Genomic DNA, 24,424 nt, shown 5'->3' on the forward strand with positions numbered 1-24,424 from the left:
AACAGTAGGGTGTGGTAGGGATGGTAACAGCAGGGTGAAAGGGATGGTAACAGCATGAGTGAGGTAGGGCTAACAGGGATGGTAGGGATGTTAAAGCAGGGTGTGGTAGGACTGGTAACAGCAGGGTGTGGTTGGGCTGGTAACAGCAGGGTGATGTAGGGATGGTAACAGCAAGGTGAGGTAGGGATGGTAACAGCAGGGTGTGGTAGGGATGGTAACAGCAGGGTGTGGTAGGGATGGTAACAGCAGGGTGAGGAAGGATGGTAACAGCATGGTGAGTAGGGCTGGTAACAGTAGGGTGTGGTAGGATAGTAAAAGTAAGTGTGGTAGGGATGGTAGCAGCAGTGTGGTTGGGCTGGTAACAGCAAGGTGTGGTTGGGCTGGTAACAGCAGGGTGATGTAGGGATGGTAACAGCAGAGTGTCGTAAGGATGGTAACAGCAGGGTGTGGTAGGGCTGGTAACAGCAGGGTGTGGTTGGGCTGTTAATAGCAGGGTGTGGTTGGGCTAGTGACAGCAGGGTGTGGTAGGATGGTAACAGCAGGGTAAGTAGGGACTGCAAAAGCAGGGTGTGGTAGGGATGGTAACAGAAGGGTGTGGTAGGGATAATAACAGCAGGGTGTGGTAGGGCTGGTAACAACAGGTGTGGTAGGGCTAGTAACAGCAGGGTGTGGTTGGGCTAGTAACAGCAGGGTGATGTAGGGATGGTAACAGCAGAGTGTGGTAAGGATGGTAACAGCAGGGTGTGGTAGGGCTGGTAACAGCAGGGTGAGTAGGGATGGTAACAGAAGGGTGTGGTAGGGATGGTAACAACAGGGTGTGTGGTAGGGCTGATAACAGCAGGGTGTGGTAGGGCTGGTAACAACAGGGTGTGGTAGGGCTGGTAACAGCAGGGTGTGGTTGGGCTGGTAACAGCAGGGTGATGTAGGGATGGTAACAGCAGAGTGTGGTAAGGATGGTAACAGCAGGGTGTGGTAGGGCTGGTAACAGCAGGGTGTGGTAGGGATGGTAACAGCAGGGTGAGGAAGGGATGGTAACAGCATGGTGAGGTAGGGCTGGTAACAGTAGGGTGTGGTAGGGATGGTAACAGTAGGGTGTGGTAGGGATGGTAACGGAAGGGTGTGGTTGGGCTGGTAAACGCAAGGTGAAGTAGGGATGGTAACAGCAGGGTGATGGCGATGGTAACAGCAGGTGAGGTAGGGACTGCAAAAGCAGGGTGTGGTAGGGATGGTAACAGCAGGGGTGAGGTAGGGATGGCAACAGCAGGGGTGAGGTAGGGATGGTAACAGCAGGTGTGGTAGGTATGGTTACAGCAGGGTGTGTTAGGGATGGTAACAGCAGGGTGTGGTATGGATGGAAACCGCAGGGTGTGGTTGGGCTGGAAAACAGCAGGGTGTGGTAGGGATGGTAACAGAAGGGTGTGGTAGGGATGATAACAGCAGGTGTGGTAGGGATGGTAACAGTAGGGTGTGGTAGGGCTGGAAACAACAGGGTGTGGTAAGGATGGTAACAGCAGGGTGAGGTAGGGATGGTAACAGCAGGGTGAGGTAGGGATGGTAACAGAAGGGTGTGGTAGGGATGGTAACAGCAGAGTGTCGTAATGGATGGTAACAGCAGGGTGTGGTAGGGATGGTAACAGCAGGGTGAGGTAGGGATGGTAACAGAAGGGTGTGGTAGGGATGGTAACAACAGGGTGTGGTAGGGATGGTAACAGAAGGGTGTGGTAGGGATGGTAACAGAAGGGTGTGGTAGGGATGGTAACAACAGGGTGTGGTAGGGATGTTAACAGCAGGGTGAGGTAGGATGGTAACAGCAGGGTGTGGTAGGGCTGGAAACAGCAGGGTGTGGTAAGGATGGTAACAGCAGGGTGAGGTAGGGATGGTAACAGCAGGGTGAGGTAGGGATGGTAACAGAAGGGTGTGCTAGGGATGGTAACAACATGGTGTGGTAGGGATGGTAACAACATGGTGTGGTAGGGCTGATAACAGCAGGGTGTGGTAGGGCTGGTAACAACAGGGTGTGGTAGGGCTGGTAACAGCAGGGTGTGGTTGGGCTGGTAACAGCAGGGTGATGTAGGGATGGTAACAGCAGGGTGTGGTAGGGATGGTAACAGCAGGGTGAGGTAGGGATGGTAACAGCAGGGTGAGGTAGGGATGGTAACAGAAGGGTGTGGTAGGGATGGTAACAACAGGGTGTGGTAGGGCTGGTAACAGCAGGGTGTGGTAGGGCTGGTAACAGCAGTGTGATGTAGGGATCATAACAGCAGGGTGTGGTAGGGATGGTAACAGCAGGGTGTGGTTGGGCTGGTAACAGCAGGGTGATGTAGGGATGGTAACAGCAGGGTGTGGTAGGGATGGTAACAGCAGGGTGAGGTAGGGATGGTAACAGCAGGGTGAGGTAGGGATGGTAACAGAAGGGTGTGGTAGGGATGGTAACAGTAGGGTGTGGTAGGGCTGGAAACAGCAGGGTGTGGTAAGGATGGTAACAGCAGGGTGAGGTAGGGCTGATAACAGCAGGGTGTGGTAGGGCTGGTAACAACAGGGTGTGGTAGGGCTGGTAACAGCAGGGTGTGGTTGGGCTGGTAACAGCAGGGTGATGTAGGGATGGTAACAGCAGAGTGTGGTAAGGATGGTGACAGCAGGGTGTGGTAGGGATGGTAACAGCGGGGTGTGGTAGGGATGGTAACAGCGGGGTGAGGAAGGGATGGTAACAGCATGGTGAGGTAGGGCTGGTAATAGTAGGGTGTGGTAGGGATGGTAACAGTAGGGTGTGGTAGGGATGGTAACAGTAGGGTGTGGTAGGGATGGTAACGGAAGGGTGTGGTTGGGCTGGTAAACGCAAGGTGAAGTAGGGATGGTAACAGCAGGGTGAGGTAGGACTGGTGATAGTAGGGTGTGGTAGGGATGGTAACAGTAGGGTGTGGTAGGGATGGTAACAGTAGGGTGTGGTAGGGATGGTAACGGAAGGGTGTGGTTGGGCTGGTAAACGCAAGGTGAAGTAGGGATGGTAACAGCAGGGTGAGGTAGCGATGGTAACAGCAGGGTGGTAGGGACTGCAAAAGCAGGGTGTGGTAGGGGATGGTAACAGCAGGTTGAGGTGGGGATGGTAACAGCAGGGTGAGGTAGGGATGGCAACAGCAGGGTGAGGTAGGGATGGTAACAGCAGGGTGTGGTAGGTATGGTTACAGCAGGGTGTGTTAGGGATGGTAACAGCAGGGTGTGGTATGGATGGAAACCGCAGGGTGTGGTTGGGCTGGAAAACAGCAGGGTGTGGTAGGGATGGTAACAGAAGGGTGTGGTAGGGATGATAACAGCAGGGTGTGGTAGGGATGGTAACAGAAGGGTGTGATAGGGATGGTAACAAAAGGGTGTGGTACGGATGTTAACAGCAGGGTGAGGTAGGGATGGTAACAGCATGGTGAGGTAGGGCTGGTAACAGTAGGGTGTGGTAGGGATGGTAAAAGTAGGGTGTGGTAGGGATGGTAACGGCAGGGTGTGGTAGGGATGGTAACAGCAGGGTGTGGTAGGGATGGTAACAGCAGGGTGAGGAAGGGATGGTAACAGCATGGTGAGGTAGGGCTGGTAACAGTAGGGTGTGGTAGGGATGGTAAAAGTAGGGTGTGGTAGGGATGGTAACGGCAGGGTGTGGTTGGGCTGGTAACAGCAAGGTGTGGTTGGGCTGGTAACAGCAGGGTGATGTAGGGATGGTAACAGCAGAGTGTCGTAAGGATGGTAACAGCAGGGTGTGGTAGGGCTGGTAACAGCAGGGTGTGGTTGGGCTGTTAATAGCAGGGTGTGGTTGGGCTGGTGACAGCAGGGTGTGGTAGGGATGGTAACAGCAGGGTGAGGTAGGGACTGCAAAAGCAGGGTGTGGTAGGGATGGTAACAGAAGGGTGTGGTAGGGATGATAACAGCAGGGTGTGGTAGGGCTGGTAACAACAGGGTGTGGTAGGGCTGGTAACAGCAGGGTGTGGTTGGGCTGGTAACAGCAGGGTGATGTAGGGATGGTAACAGCAGAGTGTGGTAAGGATGGTAACAGCAGGGTGTGGTAGGGCTGGTAACAGCAGGGTGAGGTAGGGATGGTAACAGAAGGGTGTGGTAGGGATGGTAACAACAGGGTGTGGTAGGGCTGATAACAGCAGGGTGTGGTAGGGCTGGTAACAACAGGGTGTGGTAGGGCTGGTAACAGCAGGGTGTGGTTGGGCTGGTAACAGCAGGGTGATGTAGGGATGGTAACAGCAGAGTGTGGTAAGGATGGTAACAGCAGGGTGTGGTAGGGCTGGTAACAGCAGGGTGTGGTAGGGATGGTAACAGCAGGGTGAGGAAGGGATGGTAACAGCATGGTGAGGTAGGGCTGGTAACAGTAGGGTGTGGTAGGGATGGTAACAGTAGGGTGTGGTAGGGATGGTAACGGAAGGGTGTGGTTGGGCTGGTAAACGCAAGGTGAAGTAGGGATGGTAACAGCAGGGTGAGGTAGCGATGGTAACAGCAGGGTGAGGTAGGGACTGCAAAAGCAGGGTGTGGTAGGGATGGTAACAGCAGGGTGAGGTAGGGATGGCAACAGCAGGGTGAGGTAGGGATGGTAACAGCAGGGTGTGGTAGGTATGGTTACAGCAGGGTGTGTTAGGGATGGTAACAGCAGGGTGTGGTATGGATGGAAACCGCAGGGTGTGGTTGGGCTGGAAAACAGCAGGATGTGGTAGGGATGGTAACAGAAGGGTGTGGTAGGGATGATAACAGCAGGGTGTGGTAGGGATGGTAACAGTAGGGTGTGGTAGGGCTGGAAACAGCAGGGTGTGGTAAGGATGGTAACAGCAGGGTGAGGTAGGGATGGTAACAGCAGGGTGAGGTAGGGATGGTAACAGAAGGGTGTGGTAGGGATGGTAACAGCAGAGTGTCGTAAGGATGGTAACAGCAGGGTGTGGTAGGGATGGTAACAGCAGGGTGAGGTAGGGATGGTAACAGAAGGGTGTGGTAGGGATGGTAACAACAGGGTGTGGTAGGGATGGTAACAGAAGGGTGTGGTAGGGATGGTAACAGAAGGGTGTGGTAGGGATGGTAACAACAGGGTGTGGTAGGGATGTTAACAGCAGGGTGAGGTAGGGATGGTAACAGCAGGGTGTGGTAGGGCTGGAAACAGCAGGGTGTGGTAAGGATGGTAACAGCAGGGTGAGGTAGGGATGGTAACAGCAGGGTGAGGTAGGGATGGTAACAGAAGGGTGTGCTAGGGATGGTAACAACATGGTGTGGTAGGGATGGTAACAACATGGTGTGGTAGGGCTGATAACAGTAGGGTGTGGTAGGGCTGGTAACAACAGGGTGTGGTAGGGCTGGTAACAGCAGGGTGTGGTTGGGCTGGTAACAGCAGGGTGATGTAGGGATGGTAACAGCAGGGTGTGGTAGGGATGGTAACAGCAGGGGTGAGGTAGGGATGGTAACAGCAGGGTGAGGTAGGGATGGTAACAGAAGGGTGTGGTAGGGATGGTAACAACAGGGTGTGGTAGGGCTGGTAACAGCAGGGTGTGGTAGGGCTGGTAACAGCAGTGTGATGTAGGGATCATAACAGCAGGGTGTGGTAGGGATGGTAACAGCAGGGTGTGGTTGGGCTGGTAACAGCAGGGTGATGTAGGGATGGTAACAGCAGGGTGTGGTAGGGATGGTAACAGCAGGGTGAGGTAGGGATGGTAACAGCAGGGTGAGGTAGGGATGGTAACAGAAGGGTGTGGTAGGGATGGTAACAGTAGGGTGTGGTAGGGCTGGAAACAGCAGGGTGTGGTAAGGATGGTAACAGCAGGGTGAGGTAGGGCTGATAACAGCAGGGTGTGGTAGGGCTGGTAACAACAGGGTGTGGTAGGGCTGGTAACAACAGGGTGTGGTAGGGCTGGTAACAGCAGGGTGATGTAGGGATGGTAACAGCAGAGTGTGGTAAGGATGGTGACAGCAGGGTGTGGTAGGGATGGTAACAGCGGGTGTGGTAGGGATGGTAACAGCGGGGTGAGAAGGGATGGTAACAGCATGGTGAGGTAGGGCTGGTAATAGTAGGGTGTGGTAGGGATGGTAACAGTAGGGTGGGTAGGGATGGTAACAGTAGGGTGTGGTAGGGATGGTAACGAAGGTGTGGTTGGGCTGAAATAAACGCAAGGTGAAGTAGGGATGGTAACAGCAGGGTGAGGTAGGACTGGTAATAGTAGGGTGTGGTAGGGATGGTAACAGTAGGGTGTGGTAGGGATGGTAACAGTAGGGTGTGGTAGGGATGGTAACGGAAGGGTGTGGTTGGGCTGGTAAACGCAAGGTGAAGTAGGGATGGTAACAGCAGGGTGAGGTAGCGATGGTAACAGCAGGGTGAGGTAGGGACTGCAAAAGCAGGGTGTGGTAGGGATGGTAACAGCAGGTTGAGGTGGGGATGGTAACAGCAGGGTGAGGTAGGGATGGCAACAGCAGGGTGAGGTAGGGATGGTAACAGCAGGGTGTGGTAGGTATGGTTACAGCAGGGTGTGTTAGGGATGGTAACAGCAGGGTGTGGTATGGATGGAAACCGCAGGGTGTGGTTGGGCTGAAAAACAGCAGGGTGTGGTAGGGATGGTAACAGAAGGGTGTGGTAGGGATGATAACAGCAGGGTGTGGTAGGGATGGTAACAGAAGGGTGTGATAGGGATGGTAACAAAAGGGTGTGGTACGGATGTTAACAGCAGGGTGAGGTAGGGATGGTAACAGCATGGTGAGGTAGGGCTGGTAACAGTAGGGTGTGGTAGGGATGGTAAAAGTAGGGTGTGGTAGGGATGGTAACGGCAGGGTGTGGTTGGGCTGGTAACAGCAGGGTGATGTAGGGATGGTAACAGCAGAGTGTGGTAAGGATGGTAACAGCAGGGTGTGGTAGGGCTGGTAACAGCAGGGTGTGGTTGGGCTGTTAATAGCAGGGTGTGGTTGGGCTGGTGACAGCAGGGTGTGGTAGGGATGGTAACAGCAGGGTGAGGTAGGGACTGCTCAAGCAGGGTGTGGTAGGGATGGTAACAGAAGGGTGTGGTAGGGATGATAACAGCAGGGTGTGGTAGGGATGGTAACAGTAGGGTGTGGTAGGGCTGGAAACAGCAGGGTGTGGTAAGGATGGTAACAGCAGGGTGAGGTAGGGCTGATAACAGCAGGGTGTGGTAGGGCTGGTAACAACAGGGTGTGGTAGGGCTGGTAACAGCAGGGTGTGGTTGGGCTGGTAACAGCAGGGTGATGTAGGGATGGTAACAGCAGAGTGTGGTAAGGATGGTGACAGCAGGGTGTGGTAGGGATGGTAACAGCGGGGTGTGGTAGGGATGGTAACAGCGGGGTGAGGGAAGGATGGTAACAGCATGGTGAGGTAGGGCTGGTAATAGTAGGGTGTGGTAGGGATGGTAACAGTAGGGTGTGGTAGGGATGGTAACAGTAGGGGTGTGGTAGGGATGGTAAAACGGAAGGGTGTGGTTGGGCTGGTAAACGCAAGGTGAAGTAGGGATGGTACCAGCAGGGTGAGGTAGCTTGATGGTAACAGCAGGGTGAGGTAGGGACACAAAAAGCAGGGTGTGGTAGGGATGGTAACAGCAGGGTGAGGTGGGGATGGTAACAGCAGGGTGAGGTAGGGATGGCAACAGCAGGGTGAGGTAGGGATGGTAACAGCAGGGTGTGGTAGGGATGGTAACAGCAGGGTGAGGTAGGGATGGTAACAGCAGGGTGAGGTAGGGATGGTAACAGAAGGGTGGGGTAGGGATGGTAACAACAGGGTGTGGTAGGGCTGGTAACAGCAGGGTGTGGTAGGGCTGGTAACAGCAGTGTGATGTAGGGATCATAACAGCAGGGTGTGGTAGGGATGGTAACAGCATGGTGAGGTAGGGCTGGTAACAGTAGGGTGTGGTAGGGATGTTAAAAGTAGGGTGTGGTAGGGATGGTAACGGCAGGGTGTGGTAGGACTGGTAACAGCAGGGTGTGGTTGGGCTGGTAACAGCAGGGTGATGTAGGGATGGTAACAGCAAGGTGAGGTAGGGATGGTAACAGCAGGGTGTGGTAGGGATGGTAACAGCAGGGTGTGGTAGGGATGGTAACTGCAGTGTGATGTAGGGATCATAACAGCAGGGTGTGGTAGGGATGGTAACAGAAGGGTGTGGTAGGGATGGTAGCAACAGGGTGTGGTAGGGATGTTAACAGCAGGGTGTAGGGATGGTAACAGCATGGTTAGGTAGGGCTGGTAACAGTAGGGTGTGGTAGGGATGGTAAAAGTAGGGTGTGGTAGGGATAGGGATTGGGCAACAGCAGGGTGATGTAGGGATGGTAACAGCAGAGTGTAGGGATGGTAACAGCAGGGTGAGGTAGGGATGGTAACAGAAGGGTGTGGTAGGGATGTAACAACAGGGTGTGGTAGGGCTGGTAACAGCAGGGTGTGGTAGGGCTGGTAACAGCAGTGTGATGTAGGGATCATAACAGCAGGGTGTGGTAGGGATGGTAACAGAAGGGTGTGGTAGGGATGGTAACAACAGGGTGTGGTAGGGATGTTAACAGCAGGGTGAGGGGATGGTAACAGCAGGGTGTGGTTGGGCTGGTAACAGCAGGGTGATGTAGGGATGGTAACAGCAGGGTGTGGTAGGGATGGTAACAGCAGGGTGAGGTAGGGATGGTAACAGCAGGGTGTGGTTGGGCTGGTAACAGCAGGGATGTAGGGATGGTAACAGCAGGGTGTGGTAGGGATGGTAACAGCAGGGTGAGGTAGGGATGGTAACAGCAGGGTGAGGTAGGGATGGTAACAGCAGGGTGTGGTAGGGATGGTAACAACAGGGTGTGGTAGGGCTGGTAACAGCAGGGTGTCGTAGGTAACTGCAGTGTGATGTAGGGATCATAACAGCAGGGTGTGGTAGGGATGGTAACAGAAGGGTGTGGTAGGGATGGTAACAACAGGGTGTGGTAGGGATGTTAACAGCAGGGTGAGGTAGGGATGGTAACAGCATGGTTAGGTAGGGCTGGTAACAGTAGGGTGTGGTAGGGATGGTAAAAGTAGGGTGTGGTAGGGATGGTAACAGCAGGGTGTGGTTGGGCTGTTAATAGCAGGGTGTGGTTGGGCTGGTAACAGCAGGGTGATGTAGGGATGGTAACAGCAGGGTGATGTAGGGATGGTAACAGCAGGGTGTGGTAGGGATGGTAACAGCAGGGTGAGGTAGGGATGGTAACAGCAGGGTGAGGTAGGGATGGTAACAACAGGGTGTGGTAGGGCTGGTAACAGCAGGGTGTGGTAGGGCTGGTAACAGCAGGGTGTGGTAGGGCTGGTAACAGCAGTGTGATGTAGGGATCATAACAGCAGGGTGTGGTAGGGATGGTAACAGAAGGGTGTGGTAGGGATGGTAACAACAGGGTGTGGTAGGGATGTTAACAGCAGGGTGAGGTAGGGATGGTAACAGCAGGGTGTGGTTGGGCTGGTAACAGCAGGGTGATGTAGGGATGGTAACAGCAGGGTGAGGAAGGGATGGTAACAGCATGGTGAGGTAGGGCTGGTAACAGTAGGGTGTGGTAGGGATGTTAAAAGTAGGGTGTGGTAGGGATGGTAACGGCAGGGTGTGGTAGGACTGGTAACAGCAGGGTGTGGTTGGGCTGGTAACAGCAGGGTGATGTAGGGATGGTAACAGCAAGGTGAGGTAGGGATGGTAACAGCAGGGTGTGGTAGGGATGGTAACAGCAGGGTGTGGTAGGGATGGTAACTGCAGTGTGATGTAGGGATCATAACAGCAGGGTGTGGTAGGGATGGTAACAGAAGGGTGTGGTAGGGATGGTAGCAACAGGGTGTGGTAGGGATGTTAACAGCAGGGTGAGGTAGGGATGGTAACAGCATGGTTAGGTAGGGCTGGTAACAGTAGGGTGTGGTAGGGATGGTAAAAGTAGGGTGTGGTAGGGATGGTAACGGCAGGGTGTGGTTGGGCTGGTAACAGCAGGGTGATGTAGGGATGGTAACAGCAGAGTGTGGTAAGGATGGTAACAGCAGGGTGAGGTAGGGATGGTAACAGAAGGGTGTGGTAGGGATGGTAACAACAGGGTGTGGTAGGGCTGGTAACAGCAGGGTGTGGTAGGGCTGGTAACAGCAGTGTGATGTAGGGATCATAACAGCAGGGTGTGGTAGGGATGGTAACAGAAGGGTGTGGTAGGGATGGTAACAACAGGGTGTGGTAGGGATGTTAACAGCAGGGTGAGGTAGGGATGGTAACAGCAGGGTGTGGTTGGGCTGGTAACAGCAGGGTGATGTAGGGATGGTAACAGCAGGGTGTGGTAGGGATGGTAACAGCAGGGTGAGGTAGGGATGGTAACAGCAGGGTGTGGTTGGGCTGGTAACAGCAGGGTGATGTAGGGATGGTAACAGCAGGGTGTGGTAGGGATGGTAACAGCAGGGTGAGGTAGGGATGGTAACAGCAGGATGAGGTAGGGATGGTAACAGAAGGGTGTGGTAGGGATGGTAACAACAGGGTGTGGTAGGGCTGGTAACAGCAGGGTGTCGTAGGGCTGGTAACTGCAGTGTGATGTAGGGATCATAACAGCAGGGTGTGGTAGGGATGGTAACAGAAGGGTGTGGTAGGGATGGTAACAGCAGGGTGTGGTAGGGATGTTAACAGCAGGGTGAGGTAGGGATGGTAACAGCATGGTTAGGTAGGGCTGGTAACAGTAGGGTGTGGTAGGGATGGTAAAAGTAGGGTGTGGTAGGGATGGTAACGGCAGGGTGTGGTTGGGCTGGTAACAGCAGGGTGATGTAGGGATGGTAACAGCAGAGTGTGGTAAGGATGGTAACAGCAGGGTGTGGTAGGGCTGGTAACAGCAGGGTGTGGTTGGGCTGTTAATAGCAGGGTGTGGTTGGGCTGGTGACAGCAGGGTGTGGTAGGGATGGTAACAGCAGGGTGAGGTAGGGACTGCTCAAGCAGGGTGTGGTAGGGATGGTAACAGCAGGGTGAGGTAGGGACTGCTCAAGCAGGGTGTGGTAGGGATGGTAACAGAACGGTGTGGTAGGGATGATAACAGCAGGGTGTGGTAGGGATGGTAACAGTAGGGTGTGGTAGGGCTGGAAACAGCAGGGTGTGGTAAGGATGGTAACAGCAGGGTGAGGTAGGGCTGATAACAGCAGGGTGGGGTAGGGCTGGTAACAACAGGGTGTGGTAGGGCTGGTAACAGCAGGGTGTGGTTGGGCTGGTAACAGCAGGGTGATGTAGGGATGGTAACAGCAGAGTGTGGTAAGGATGGTGACAGCAGGGTGTGGTAGGGATGGTAACAGCATGGTGAGGTAGGACTGGTAATAGTAGGGTGTGGTAGGGATGGTAACAGTAGGTGTGGTAGGGATGGTAACAGTAGGGTGTGGTAGGGATGGTAACGGAAGGGTGTGGTTGGGCTGGTAAACGCAAGGTGAAGTAGGGATGGTAACAGCAGGGTGAGGTAGCGATGGTAACAGCAGGGTGAGGTAGGGACTGCAAAAGCAGGGTGTGGTAGGGATGGTAACAGCAGGGTGAGGTGGGGATGGTAACAGCAGGGTGAGGTAGGGATGGCAACAGCAGGGTGAGGTAGGGATAGCAAACAGCAGGGTGAGGTAGGGATGGTAACAGCAGGGTGTGGTAGGGATGGTAACAGCAGGGTGTGGTAGGGATGGTAACAGTAGGGTGTGGTAGGGCTGGAAACAGCAGGGTGTGGTAAGGATGGTAACAGCAGGGTGAGGTAGGGCTGATAACAGTGTGGTAGGGCTGGTAACAGCAGGGTGTGGTTGGGCTGGTAACAGCAGGGTGATGTAGGGATGGTAACAGCAGAGTGTGGTAAGGATGGTGACAGCAGGGTGTGGTAGGGATGGTAACAGCGGGGTGTGGTAGGGATGGTAACAGCGGGGTGAGAAGGATGGTAACAGCATGGTGAGGTAGGGCTGGTAATAGTAGGGTGTGGTAGGGATGGTAACAGTAGGGTGTGGTAGGGATGGTAACAGTAGGGTGTGGTAGGGATGGTAACGGAAGGGTGTGGTTGGGCTGGTAAACGCAAGGTGAAGTAGGGATGGTAACAGCAGGGTGAGGTAGGACTGGTAATAGTAGGGTGTGGTAGGGATGGTAACAGTAGGGGGTGTAGGGATGGTAACAGTAGGATGGTAACATAACGGAAGGGTGTGGTTGGGCTAGTAAAGAAGGTGAAGTAGGGATGGTAACAACAGGGTGAGGTAGCGATGGTAACAGCAGGGTGAGGTAGGGACTGCAAAAGCAGGGTGTGGTAGGGATGGTAACAGCAGGTTGAGGTGGGGATGGTAACAGCAGGGTGAGGTAGGGATGGCAACAGCAGGGTGAGGTAGGGATGGTAACAGCAGGGTGTGGTAGGTATGGTTACAGCAGGGTGTGGTATGGATGGAAACCGCAGGGTGTGGTTGGGCTGGAAAACAGCAGGGTGTGGTAGGGATGGTAACAGAAGGGTGTGGTAGGGATGATAACAGCAGGGTGTGGTAGGGATGGTAACAGTAGGGTGTGGTAGGGCTGGAAACAGCAGGGTGTGGTAAGGATGGTAACAGCAGGGTGAGGTAGGGATGGTAACAGCAGGGTGAGGTAGGGATGGTAACAGAAGGGTGTGATAGGGATGGTAACAAAAGGGTGTGGTACGGATGTTAACAGCAGGGTGAGGTAGGGATGGTAACAGCATGGTGAGGTAGGGCTGGTAACAGTAGGGTGTGGTAGGGATGGTAAAAGTAGGGTGTGGTAGGGATGGTAACGGCAGGGTGTGGTTGGGCTGGTAACAGCAGGGTGATGTAGGGATGGTAACAGCAGAGTGTGGTAAGGATGGTAACAGCAGGGTGTGGTAGGGCTGGTAACAGCAGGGTGTGGTTGGGCTGTTAATAGCAGGGTGTGGTTGGGCTGGTGACAGCAGGGTGTGGTAGGGATGGTAACAGCAGGGTGAGGTAGGGACTGCTCAAGCAGGGTGTGGTAGGGATGGTAACAGAAGGGTGTGGTAGGGATGATAACAGCAGGGTGAGGTAGGGATGGTAACAGCAGGGTGTGGTTGGGCTGGTAACAGCAGGGTGATGTAGGGATGGTAACAGCAGGGTGTGGTAGGGATGGTAACAGCAGGGTGAGGTAGGGATGGTAACAGCAGGGTGTGGTTGGGATGGTAACAGCAGGGTGATGTAGGGATGGTAACAGCAGGGTGTGGTAGGGATGGTAACAGCAGGGTGAGGTAGGGATGGTAACAGCAGGATGAGGTAGGGATGGTAACAGAAGGGTGTGGTAGGGATGGTAACAACAGGGTGTGGTAGGGCTGGTAACAGCAGGGTGTCGTAGGGCTGGTAACTGCAGTGTGATGTAGGGATCATAACAGCAGGGTGTGGTAGGGATGGTAACAGAAGGGTGTGGTAGGGATGGTAACAACAGGGTGTGGTAGGGATGTTAACAGCAGGGTGAGGTAGGGATGGTAACAGCATGGTGAGGTAGGGATGGTAACAGCATGGTTAGGTAGGGCTGGTAACAGTAGGGTGTGGTAGGGATGGTAAAAGTAGGGTGTGGTAGGGATGGTAACAGCAGGGTGTGGTTGGGCTGTTAATAGCAGGGTGTGGTTGGGCTGGTAACAGCAGGGTGATGTAGGGATGGTAACAGCAGAGTGTGGTAAGGATGGTAACAGCAGGGTGAGGTAGGGATGGTAACAGAAGGGTGTGGTAGGGATGGTAACAACAGGGTGTGGTAGGGCTGGTAACAGCAGGGTGTGGTAGGGCTGGTAACAGCAGTGTGATGTAGGGATCATAACAGCAGGGTGTGGTAGGGATGGTAACAGAAGGGTGTGGTAGGGATGTTAACAGCAGGGTGAGGTAGGGATGGTAACAGCAGGGTGTGGTTGGGCTGGTAACAGCAGGGTGATGTAGGGATGGTAACAGCAGGGTGTGGTAGGGATGGTAACAGCAGGGTGAGGTAGGGATGGTAACAGCAGGGTGTGGTTGGGCTGGTAACAGCAGGGTGATGTAGGGATGGTAACAGCAGGGTGTGGTAGGGATGGTAACAGCAGGGTGAGGTAGGGATGGTAACAGCAGGGTGAGGTAGGGATGGTAACAGAAGGGTGTGGTAGGGATGGTAACAACAGGGTGTGGTAGGGCTGGTAACAGCAGGGTGTCGTAGGGCTGGTAACTGCAGTGTGATGTAGGGATCATAACAGCAGGGTGTGGTAGGGATGGTAACAGAAGGGTGTGGTAGGGATGGTAACAGCAGGGTGTGGTAGGGATGTTAACAGCAGGGTGAGGTAGGGATGGTAACAGCATGGTTAGGTAGGGCTGGTAACAGTAGGGTGTGGTAGGGATGGTAAAAGTAGGGTGTGGTAGGGATGGTAACGGCAGGGTGTGGTTGGGCTGGTAACAGCAGGGTGATGTAGGGATGGTAACAGCAGAGTGTGGTAGGATGGTAACAGCAGGGTGTGGTAGGGCTGGTAACAGCAGGTGTGGTTGGGCTGTTAATAGCAGGGTGTGGTTGGGCTGGTGACAGCAGGGTGTGGTAGGGATGGTAACAGCAGGGTGAGGTAGGGACTGCTCAAGCAGGGTGTGTAGGGATGGTAACAGCAGGGTGAGGTAGGGACTGCTCAAGCAGGGTGTGGTAGGGATGGTAACAGAACGGTGTGGTAGGGATGATAACAGCAGGGTGTGGTAGGGATGGTAACAGTAGGGTGTGGTAGGGCTGGAAACAGCAGGGTGTGGTAAGGATGGTAACAGCAGGGTGAGGTAGGGCTGATAACAGCAGGGTGGGGTAGGGCTGGTAACAACAGGGTGTGGTAGGGCTGGTAACAGCAGGGTGTGGTTGGGCTGGTAACAGCAGGGTGATGTAGGGATGGTAACAGCAGAGTGTGGTAAGGATGGTGACAGCAGGGTGTGGTAGGGATGGTAACAGCATGGTGAGGTAGGACTGGTAATAGTAGGGTGTGGTAGGGATGGTAACAGTAGGGTGTGGTAGGGATGGTAACAGTAGGGTGTGGTAGGGATGGTAACGGAAGGGTGTGGTTGGGCTGGTAAACGCAAGGTGAAGTAGGGATGGTAACAGCAGGGTGAGGTAGCGATGGTAACAGCAGGGTGAGGTAGGGACTGCAAAAGCAGGGTGTGGTAGGGATGGTAACAGCAGGGTGAGGTGGGGATGGTAACAGCAGGGTGAGGTAGGGATGGCAACAGCAGGGTGAGGTAGGGATGGCAACAGCAGGGTGAGGTAGGGATGGTAACAGCAGGGTGTGGTAGGTATGGTAACAGCAGGGTGTGGTAGGGATGGTAACAGTAGGGTGTGGTAGGGCTGGAAACAGCAGGGTGTGGTAAGGATGGTAACAGCAGGGTGAGGTAGGGCTGATAACAGCAGGGTGTGGTAGGGCTGGTAACAGCAGGGTGTGGTTGGGCTGGTAACAGCAGGGTGATGTAGGGATGGTAACAGCAGAGTGTGGTAAGGATGGTGACAGCAGGGTGTGGTAGGGATGGTAACAGCGGGGTGTGGTAGGGATGGTAACAGCGGGGTGAGGAAGGGATGGTAACAGCATGGTGAGGTAGGGCTGGTAATAGTAGGGTGTGGTAGGGATGGTAACAGTAGGGTGTGGTAGGGATGGTAACAGTAGGGTGTGGTAGGGATGGTAACAGAAAGGGTGTGGTTGGGCTGGTAACGCAAGGGTGAAGTAGGGATGGTAACAGCAGGGTGAGGTAGGACTGGTAATAGTAGGGTGTGGTAGGGATGGTAACAGTAGGGTGTGGTAGGGATGGTAACAGTAGGGTGTGGTAGGGATGGTAACGGAAGGGTGTGGTTGGGCTGGTAAACGCAAGGTGAAGTAGGGATGGTAACAGCAGGGTGAGGTAGCGATGGTAACAGCAGGGTGAACAAAAGCAGGGTGTGGTAGGGATGGTAACAGCAGGTTGAGGTGGGGATGGTAACAGCAGGGTGAGGTAGGGATGGCAACAGCAGGGTGAGGTAGGGATGGTAACAGCAGGGTGTGGTAGGTATGGTTACAGCAGGGTGTGGTATGGATGGAAACCGCAGGGTGTGGTTGGGCTGGAAAACAGCAGGGTGTGGTAGGGATGGTAACAGAAGGGTGTGGTAGGGATGATAACAGCAGGGTGTGGTAGGGATGGTAACAGTAGGGTGTGGTAGGGCTGGAAACAGCAGGGTGTGGTAAGGATGGTAACAGCAGGGTGAGGTAGGGATGGTAACAGCAGGGTGAGGTAGGGATGGTAACAGAAGGGTGTGATAGGGATGGTAACAAAAGGGTGTGGTACGGATGTTAACAGCAGGGTGAGGTAGGGATGGTAACAGCATGGTGAGGTAGGGCTGGTAACAGTAGGGTGTGGTAGGGATGGTAAAAGTAGGGTGTGGTAGGGATGGTAACGGCAGGGTGTGGTTGGGCTGGTAACAGCAGGGTGATGTAGGGATGGTAACAGCAGAGTGTGGTAAGGATGGTAACAGCAGGGTGTGGTAGGGCTGGTAACAGCAGGGTGTGGTTGGGCTGTTAATAGCAGGGTGTGGTTGGGCTGGTGACAGCAGGGTGTGGTAGGGATGGTAACAGCAGGGTGAGGTAGGGACTGCTCAAGCAGGGTGTGGTAGGGATGGTAACAGAAGGGTGTGGTAGGGATGATAACAGCAGGGTGTGGTAGGGATGGTAACAGTAGGGTGTGGTAGGGCTGGAAACCGCAGGGTGTGGTAAGGATGGTAACAGCAGGGTGAGGTAGGGCTGATAACAGCAGGGTGTGGTAGGGCTGGTAACAACAGGGTGTGGTAGGGCTGGTAACAGCAGGGTGTGGTTGGGCTGGTAACAGCAGGGTGATGTAGGGATGGTAACAGCAGAGTGTGGTAAGGATGGTGACAGCAGGGTGTGGTAGGGATGGTAACAGCGGGGTGTGGTAGGGATGGTAACAGCGGGGTGAGGAAGGGATGGTAACAGCATGGTGAGGTAGGGCTGGTAATAGTAGGGTGTGGTAGGGATGGTAACAGTAGGGTGTGGTAGGGATGGTAACAGTAGGGTGTGGTAGGGATGGTAACGGAAGGGTGTGGTTGGGCTGGTAAACGCAAGGTGAAGTAGGGATGGTAACAGCAGGGTGAGGTAGCGATGGTAACAGCAGGGTGAGGTAGGGACTGCAAAAGCAGGGTGTGGTAGGGATGGTAACAGCAGGGTGAGGTGGGGATGGTAACAGCAGGGTGAGGTAGGGATGGCAACAGCAGGGTGAGGTAGGGATGGTAACAGCAGGGTGTGGTAGGTATGGTTACAGCAGGGTGTGTTAGGGATGGTAACAGCAGGGTGTGGTATGGATGGAAACCGCAGGGTGTGGTTGGGCTGGAAAACAGCAGGGTGTGGTAGGGATGGTAACAGAAGGGTGTGGTAGGGATGATAACAGCAGGGTGTGGTAGGGATGGTAACAGTAGGGTGTGGTAGGGCTGGAAACAGCAGGGTGTGGTAAGGATGGTAACAGCAGGGTGAGGTAGGGATGGTAACAGAAGGGTGTGGTAGGGATGGTAACAACAGGGTGTGGTAGGGCTGGTAACAGCAGGGTGTGTTAGGGCTGGTAACAACAGGGTGTGGTAGGGCTGGTAACAGTAGGGTGTGGTAGGGATGGTAAAAGTAGGGTGTGGTAGGGCTGGTAACAGCAGGGTGTGGTTGGGCTGTTAATAGCAGGGTGTGGTAGGGATGGTAACAGAAGGGTGTGGTAGGGATGGTAACAGTAGGGTGTGGTAGGGCTGGAAACAGCAGGGTGTGGTAAGGATGGTAACAGCAGGTTGAGGTAGGGATGGTAACAGCAGGGTGAGGTAGGGATGGTAACAGAAGGGTGTGGTAGGGATGGTAACAACATGGTGTGGTAGGGCTGATAACAGCAGGGTGTGGTAGGGCTGGTAACAACAGGGTGTGGTAGGGCTGGTAACAGCAGGGTGATGTAGGGATGGTAACAGCAGAGTGTAGTAAGGATGGTAACAGCAGGGTGTGGTAGGGCTGGTAACAGCAGGGTGTAGTTGGGCTGGTAACAGCAGGGTGTAGTTGGGCTGTTAATAGCAGGGTGTGGTTGGACTGGTAACAGCAGGGCGGGGAAGGGATGGTAACAGCAAGGTGAGGTAGGGATGGTAACAGCAGGGTGAAGTAGGGATGGTAACAGCAGGGTGAGGAAGGGATGGTAACAGCAAGGTGAGGTAGGGATGGTAACAGCAGGGTGAGGTAGGGATGGTAACAGCAGGGTGTGGTAGAACTGGTAACAGCAGGGTGAGGTAGGGATGGTAACAGGAGGGTGTGGAAGGGCTGGTAAAGGCAGGGTGTGGTAGGGATGGTAACAGCAGTGTGATGTAGGGATGGTAACAGCAGAGTGTGGTAGGGATGGTAACAGCAGGGTGTGGTAGGGCTGGTAACAGCAGGGTGTGGTTGGGCTGTTAATAGCAGGGTGTGGTTGGGCTGGTGACAGCAGGGTGTGGTAGGGATGGTAACATCAGGGTGTGGTAGGGATGGTAACAGCAGGGTGTGGTAGGGATCATAACAGCAGGGTGAGGTAGGGATGGTAACAGCAGGGCGAGGAAGGGATGGTAACAGCAAGGTGAGGTAGGGCTGGTAACAGCAGAGTGTGGTAGAGATGGTAACAGCAGGGTGAGGTAGGGATGGTAACAGCAGGGTGAGGAAGGGATGGTAACAGCAAGGTGAGGTAGGGATGGTAACAGCAGGGTGTGGTAGGGATGGTAACAGCAGGGTGAGGTAGGGATGGTAACAGAAGGGTGTGGTAGAACTGGTAACAGCAGGGTGTGGTAGGGATGGTAACAGCAGGGTGAGGTAGGGATGGTAACAGCAGGGTGAGGAAGGGATGTTAACAGGAGGGTGTGGAAGGGCTGGTAAAGGCAGGGTGTGGTAGGGATGATAACAGCAGTGTGATGTAGGGATCATAACAGCAGGGTGTGGTAGGGATGGTAACAGCAGGGTGAGGAAGAGATGGTAACAGCAAGGTGAGGTAGAGATGGTAACAGCAGAGTGAGGTAGGGCTGGTAACAGGAGGGTGTGGTAGGGATGGTAACAGCAGGGTGAGGAAGGGATGGTAACAGCAGGGTGAGGAAGGGATGGTAACAGCAAGGTGAGGAAGAGATGGTAACAGCAAGGTGAGGTAGAGATGGTAACAGCAGAGTGAGGTAGGGCTGGTAACAGGAGGGTGTGGTAGGGATGGTAACAGCAGGGTGAGGAAGGGATGGTAACAGCAGGGTGAGGAAGGGATGGTAACAGCAAGGTGAGGTAGGGATGGTAACAGCAAGGTGTGTTAGAACTGGTAACAGCAGGGCGTGGTAGGGATGGTAACAGCAGGGTGAGGTAGGGATGGTAACAGGAGGGTGTGGTAGGGCTGGTAACAGCAGGGTGTGGTAGGGCTGGTAACAGCAGGGTGTGGTTGGGCTGGTAACAGCAGGGTGTGGTTGGGCTGGTAACAGCAGGGTGAGGTAGGGATGGTAACAGCAGGGTGAGGAAGGGATGGTAACAGGAGGGTGTGGAAGGGCTGGTAAAGGCAGGGTGTGGTAGGGATGGTAACAGCAGTGTGATGTAGGGATCATAACAGCAGGGTGTGGTAGGGACGGTAACAGAAGGGTGTGGTTGGGCTGGTAATAGCAGGGTGTGGTTGGGCTGGTGACAGCAGGGTGTGGTAGGGATGGTAACAGCAGGGTGAGGTAGCGATGGTAACAGCAGGGTGTGGTAGGGCTGGTAACAGCAGGGTGTGGTTGGGCTGTTAATAGCAGGGTGTGGTTGGGCTGGTGACAGCAGGGTGTGGTAGGGATGGTAACATCAGGGTGTGGTAGGGATGGTAACAGCAGGGTGTGGTAGGGATCATAACAGCAGGGTGAGGTAGGGATGGTAACAGCAGGGCGAGGAAGGGATGGTAACAGCAAGGTGAGGTAGGGCTGGTAACAGCAGGGTGTGGTAGAGATGGTAACAGCAGGGTGAGGAAGGGATGGTAACAGCAAGGTGAGGTAGGGATGATAACAGCAGGGTGTGGTAGAACTGGTAACAGCAGGGTGTGGTAGGGATGGTAACAGCAGGGTGAGGTAGGGATGGTAACAGCAGGGTGAGGAAGGGATGGCAACAGGAGGGTGTGGAAGGGCTGGTAAAGGCAGGGTCTGGTAGGGATGATAACAGCAGTGTGATGTAGGGATCATAACAGCAGGGTGTGGAAGGGATGGTAACAGCAGGGTGTGGAAGGGATGGTAACAACAGGGTGTGGTAGGGATGGTAACAGCAGGGTGAGGAAGGGATGATAACAGCAAGGTGAGGTATGGCTGGTAACAGCAGGGTGTGGAAAGGATGGTAACAACAGGGTGAGGTAGGGATGGTAACCGCAAGGTGAGGTAGGGCTGGTAACAGCAGGGTGTGGTAGAGATGGTAACAGCAGGGTGAGGTAGGGATGGTAACAGCAGGGTGAGGAAGGGATGGTAACAGCAAGGTGAGGTAGGGATGGTAACAGCAGGGTGAGGTAGGGCTGGGAACAGCAGGGTGTGGTAGAACTGGTAACAGCAGGGTGTGGTAGGGATGGTAACAGCAGGGTGAGGTAGGGATGGTAACAGCAGGGTGAGAAGGGATGGTAACAGGAGAGGGTGTGGAAGGGCTGGTAAAGGCAGGGTGTGGTAGGGATGGTAACAGCAGTGTGATGTAGGGATCATAACAGCAGGGTGATGTAGGGATGGTAACAGCAGAGTATGGTAGGGATGGTAACAGCAGGGTGAGGTAGGGCTGGTAACAGAAGGGTGTGGTAGAACTGGTAACAGCAGGGTGTGGTAGGGATGGTAACAGCAGGGTGAGGTAGGGATGGTAACAGCAGGGTGAGGAAGGGATGGTAACAGGAGGGTGTGGAAGGGCTGGTAAAGGCAGGGTGTGGTAGGGATGATAACAGCAGTGTGATGTAGGGATCATAACAGCAGGGTGTGGTAGGGATGGTAACAGAAGGGTGTGGTAGGGATGGTAACAACAGGGTGTGGTAGGGATGGTAACAGCAGGGTGAGGAAGGGATGATAACAGCAAGGTGAGGTATGGCTGGTAACAGCAGGGTGTGGAAAGGATGGTAACAACAGGGTGAGGTAGGGATGGTAACAGCAGGGTGAGGAAGAGATGGTAACAGCAAGGTGAGGTAGAGATGGTAACAGCAGAGTGAGGTAGGGCTGGTAACAGGAGGGTGTGGTAGGGATGGTAACAGCAGGGTGAGGAAGGGATGGTAACAGCAGGGTGAGGAAGGGATGGTAACAGCAAGGTGAGGTAGGGATGGTAACAGCAAGGTGTGTTAGAACTGGTAACAGCAGGGTGTGGTAGGGATGCTAACAGCAGGGTGAGGTAGGGATGGTAACAGGAGGGTGTGGTAGGGATAGTAACAGCAGGGTGTGGTAGGGCTGGTAACAGCAGGGTGTGGTTGGGCTGGTAACAGCAGGGTGTGGTTGGGCTGGTAACAGCAGGGTGAGGTAGGGATGGTAACAGCAGGGTGAGGAAGGGATGGTAACAGGAGGGTGTGGAAGGGCTGGTAAAGGCAGGGTGTGGTAGGGATGGTAACAGCAGTGTGATGTAGGGATCATAACAGCAGGGTGTGGTAGGGACGGTAACAGAAGGGTGTGGTTGGGCTGGTAATAGCAGGGTGTGGTTGGGCTGGTGACAGCAGGGTGTGGTAGGGATGGTAACAGCAGGGTGAGGTAGCGATGGTAACAGCAGGGTGAGGAAGGGATGGTAACAGGAGGGTGTGGAAGGGCTGGTAAAGGCAGGGTGTGGTAGGGAGGGTAACAGCAGTGTGATGTAGGGATCATAACAGCATGGTGATGTAGGGATGGTAACAGCAGAGTGTGGTAGGGATGGTAACAGCAGGGTGTGGTAGGGCTGGTAACAGCAGGGTGTGGTTGGGATGGTAACAGCAGGGTGTGGTAGGGCTGGTAACAGCAGGGTGTGGTTGGGCTGTTAACAGCAGGGTGTGGTTGGGATGGTAACATCAGGGTGTGGTAGGGATGGTAACAGCAGGGTGTGGTAGGGATGGTAACAGCAGGGTGTGGTAGGGATCGTAACAGCAGGGTGAGGAAGGGATGGTAACAGCAGGGCAAGGAAGGGATGGTAACAGCAAGGTGAGGTAGGGATGGTAACAGCAGGGTGTGGTTGGGCTGGTAACAGCAGGGTGTGGTTGGGATGGTAACAGCAGGGTGATGTAGGGATGGTAACAGCAGAGTGTGGTAAGGATGGTAACAGCAGGGTGTGGTTGGGCTGGTAATAGCAGGGTGTGGTAGAACTGGTAACAGCAGGGTGTGGTAGGGATGGTAACAGCAGGGTGAGGTAGGGATGGTAACAGCAGGGTGAGGAAGGGATGGTAACAGGAGGGTGTGGAAGGGCTGGTAAAGGCAGGATGTGGTAGGGATGGTAACAGCAGTGTGATGTAGGGATCATAACAGCAGGGTGATGTAGGGATGGTAACAGCAGAGTATGGTAGGGATGGTAACAGCAGGGTGAGGTAGGGCTGGTAACAGAAGGGTGTGGTAGAACTGGTAACAGCAGGGTGTGGTAGGGATGGTAACAGCAGGGTGAGGTAGGGCTGGTAACAGCAGGGTGTGGTAGAGATGGTAACAGCAGGGTGAGGTAGGGATGGTAACAGCAGGGTGAGGAAGGGATGGTAACAGCAAGGTGAGGTAGGGATGGTAACAGCAGGGTGAGGTAGGGCTGGTAACAGCAGGGTGTGGTAGAACTGGTAACAGCAGGGTGTGGTAGGGATGGTAACAGCAGGGTGAGGTAGGGATGGTAACAGCAGGGTGAGGAAGGGATGGTAACAGGAGGGTGTGGAAGGGCTGGTAAAGGCAGGGTGTGGTAGGGATGGTAACAGCAGTGTGATGTAGGGATCATAACAGCAGGGTGATGTAGGGATGGTAACAGCAGAGTATGGTAGGGATGGTAACAGCAGGGTGAGGTAGGGCTGGTAACAGAAGGGTGTGGTAGAACTGGTAACAGCAGGGTGTGGTAGGGATGGTAACAGCAGGGTGAGGTAGGGATGGTAACAGCAGGGTGAGGAAGGGATGGTAACAGGAGGGTGTGGAAGGGCTGGTAAAGGCAGGGTGTGGTAGGGATGATAACAGCAGTGTGATGTAGGGATCATAACAGCAGGGTGTGGTAGGGATGGTAACAGAAGGGTGTGGTAGGGATGGTAACAACAGGGTGTGGTAGGGATGGTAACAGCAGGGTGAGAAGGGATGATAACAGCAAGGTGAGGTATGGCTGGTAACAGCAGGGTGTGGAAAGGATGGTAACAACAGGGTGAGGTAGGGATGGTAACAGCAGGGTGAGGAAGAGATGGTAACAGCAAGGTGAGGTAGAGATGGTAACAGCAGAGTGAGGTAGGGCTGGTAACAGGAGGGTGTGGTAGGGATGGTAACAGCAGGGTGAGGAAGGGATGGTAACAGCAGGGTGAGGAAGGGATGGTAACAGCAAGGTGAGGTAGGGATGGTAACAGCAAGGTGTGTTAGAACTGGTAACAGCAGGGTGTGGTAGGGATGGTAACAGCAGGGTGAGGTAGGGATGGTAACAGGAGGGTGTGGTAGGGCTGGTAACAGCAGGGTGTGGTAGGGCTGGTAACAGCAGGGTGTGGTTGGGCTGGTAACAGCAGGGTGTGGTTGGGCTGGTAACAGCAGGGTGAGGTAGGGATGGTAACAGCAGGGTGAGGAAGGGATGGTAACGTGAGGGTGTGGAAGGGCTGGTAAAGGCAGGGTGTGGTAGGGATGGTAACAGCAGTGTGATGTAGGGATCATAACAGCAGGGTGTGGTAGGGACGGTAACAGAAGGGTGTGGTTGGGCTGGTAATAGCAGGGTGTGGTTGGGCTGGTGACAGCAGGGTGTGGTAGGGATGGTAACAGCAGAGTGTGGTAGGGATGGTAACAGCAGGGTGTGGTAGGGCTGGTAACAGCAGGGTGTGGTTGGGCTGTTAATAGCAGGGTGTGGTTGGGTTGGTGACAGCAGGGTGTGGTAGGGATGGTAACATCAGGGTGTGGTAGGGATGGTAACAGCAGGGTGTGGTAGGGATGGTAACAGCAGGGTGTGGTAGGGATCGTAACAGCAGGGTGAGGAAGGGATGGTAACAGCAGGGCAAGGAAGGGATGGTAACAGCAAGGTGAGGTAGGGATGGTAACAGCGGGGTGAGGAAGGGATGGTAACAGCAGGGTGTGGTTGGGCTGGTAACAGCAGGGTGTGGTTGGGCTGGTAACAGCAGGGTGATGTAGGGATGGTAACAGCAGAGTGTGGTAAGGATGGTAACAGCAGGGTGTGGTTGGGCTGGTAATAGCAGGGTGTGGTAGAACTGGTAACAGCAGGGTGTGGTAGGGATGGTAACAGCAGGGTGAGGTAGGGATGGAAACAGCAGGGTGAGGAAGGGATGGTAACAGGAGGGTGTGGAAGGGATGGTAACAGCAGGGTGTGGTAGGGATGGTAACAGCAGTGTGATGTAGGGATCATAACAGCAGGGTGTGGTAGGGAC

The 24,424-nt window shown here is 54.4% G+C and overlaps 1 protein-coding gene across 2 annotated transcripts in view; it reads right to left on the minus strand.

The window, feature by feature from the left end:
- Window positions 1-24,424, minus strand: part of LOC115112536 (centrosome-associated protein CEP250-like) — a 330,336-nt gene that overhangs the window by 175,425 nt on the left and 130,487 nt on the right. The window lies entirely within an intron of this gene.

The sequence above is a fragment of the Oncorhynchus nerka genome, linkage group LG28, assembly GCF_034236695.1.
Source record: "Oncorhynchus nerka isolate Pitt River linkage group LG28, Oner_Uvic_2.0, whole genome shotgun sequence".
Classification (NCBI taxonomy): Eukaryota; Metazoa; Chordata; class Actinopteri; order Salmoniformes; family Salmonidae; genus Oncorhynchus; species Oncorhynchus nerka.